The sequence below is a fragment of the Triticum aestivum genome, chromosome 2D, assembly GCF_018294505.1.
Source record: "Triticum aestivum cultivar Chinese Spring chromosome 2D, IWGSC CS RefSeq v2.1, whole genome shotgun sequence".
In the NCBI taxonomy this organism is placed as follows: Eukaryota; Viridiplantae; Streptophyta; class Magnoliopsida; order Poales; family Poaceae; genus Triticum; species Triticum aestivum.
In genome coordinates, this window is record NC_057799.1 from 536418906 (window position 1) to 536421036 (window position 2131).

Below are 2131 nucleotides of genomic sequence, written 5' to 3' on the forward strand. Positions count from 1 at the left end.
CCGATCTGAACCGTCCATTCTAGCCGATCTGAACCATCCACCTCTCAGCAGCCTAATCCAAACCCTAGCAGCCCGCGCCCGCCTCTCTCTCTACCTCTCCGCTGCCTCTCTCTTTCTCCTTCTTCCCGATCCAGATCCAGCCCGCGCCCCGTCCTCCGCCGCCGCCCCGTCCCCTGCCGCAGCCACAACGTTAGATCCCTCCGCCCGCTCGCACCTTTGCTCCCTCTCCGCCTGCGGGGCCACGCCCCTCGCGCTGCTCCCTGACGACGCGCCGAGGAGAGGGAGAGGAGATGGATGTGGTGAAGGCGGCGCAGCTGTCGGGGCGGACGCTGGAGAAGGTGGTGGTGCACCCGCTGGTGCTGCTCAGCATCGTCGACTAGTACAACCGCGTCGCCCGCGACACCAGGAAGCGCGTCGGCGGCGTGCTCCTCGGCACCTCCTCCCGCGGCATCATCGACGTCACCAACTCCTACGCCGGTAAGCAAACGACCGAACCCCGCCTCTTCCCTGCTAGGGTTTGCGCCGTCCGGGTCCCGGGCCTATTTCCGAGGGAACCGTGCCTCTGGCGGGGCCTAGGGTTCGCGGAACCCGCCCTGGCTGTAGCTGCTGCTAGATCCGCTGGCGCGAAACCCTTTGGTGATTAGATCTGTAGAGCTATTTATTACGGTGGTGGCCTACTGAATTTGTGAATTGCGTCGGGGTGTGATCTTGCAGTGCCGTTTCAGGAGGATGACAAGGACCCAAGGATCTGGTTCCTCGACCATAATTACCATGAGTCTATGTTCTCCATGTTCAAGAGGATCAACGATATGCTCTTAGAATTTTTATTAGATATGCTTGGACTTGCCATGTGTAGTTGTTTCTGTTGAATACTGATGAGCTATTTCGGATGCAGCCAAGGAACATGTCGTTGGCTGGTACAGCACTGGTCCAAAACTGAAGGAGAACGACTTGGATGTTCATGCATTGTTTACCAAGTACTCCCTCCGTTCCAAAATAGATGACCGAATTTTGTACTAAAGTTGGTATAAAGTTGAGTCATCTATTTCGGGACGGAGGGAGTATGATTCTGCTCTACAACCATTTATCCTGCAGTAATTTAGAAGCTCTTCTCAGTTTGTACACAATTATTCGATACAATTACTTGCAACTTATACATATGGACCAATGTTGGAATGCAAGCGTGAACTCTTCATGGAGGCTAGCTGTTCATGGAGGCAAGCGTGAACATCGCCGTCACGCCCTCCTTCCCTTGCTTCCGGCATTTCTCCTGGATTCAGGTACGCATCACGCCGGCTCTTCCTTGCCGCCTCCCTGTTCTGGGCTAGCCTCCTCAGCGTCTGCATTTCATCAATTACCAGAAATTTAGTTGCATGTCCAACACAACCACCGAAAGAAACACTAGCAGCACTACTGCCTATGCTTGATTTCTGCAGTAAACATGTTATCTGAAATTCTGTAATGATGTTAACTGATGTGAGTTTGTGCACTTGATGTTTTATACTTGGAAGACAAATGAACTTGTTTTGGTTATATCTCTCCCTGTTAATTATGGGTGATTTCCTTCTTGCAAATTATATATGTTCTATTTTGAGCTATCTCTCTTCCTGGTAATAAAAGTATGTGCATTGGTTGATATTTAGTATTCGTATGTCTAGTTCACGATGATGGTCACTTGCGGCAGAGGCACCGATATTTTGGTGTCTAGATATTCGTCGCCGATAACCAAGCACGCAATGCTTGTATATACCAAGTTTTTACTGCCTAGTAGTGAGCACACCTAGCCCCAGTCACCTACTTCAATCAAAGAAACTAAGAATGTTCATAGTAATTTGAAAAGTATCTCATGCTTGATGCTTATACACTTGCATACACATCCCTCCTCCTCCTCTTCCTCCTCTCGTCTCCCACAATCTGATTTGTGTGTGCATTTATTTTTGCAGGTTCGTGAAGAGGCCAATCTGGTGTTGTGAAAGAAGGGGGTTGTCCATGGAGAAGATCCCGCGGCGAGCTCCTCAGGGTAGGTTATCCCACAGATCTCCTGAATTGAGATGTGAAGATGCAGAACTTCTGTTTGTTCGGGAGCTGCTTTATTATATCAAATGCACCAGATACTTACGATTTCTCTTAT

At 49.9% G+C, this 2131-nt stretch overlaps 1 pseudogene; it reads left to right on the forward strand.

Annotated features, from left to right (window-relative positions):
* The first annotated feature begins 290 nt into the window (after positions 1–290).
* LOC123055897 (26S proteasome non-ATPase regulatory subunit 7 homolog A-like) lies at positions 291–1452 on the forward strand (annotated as a pseudogene).
* Positions 1453–2131: the final 679 nt, after the last annotated feature.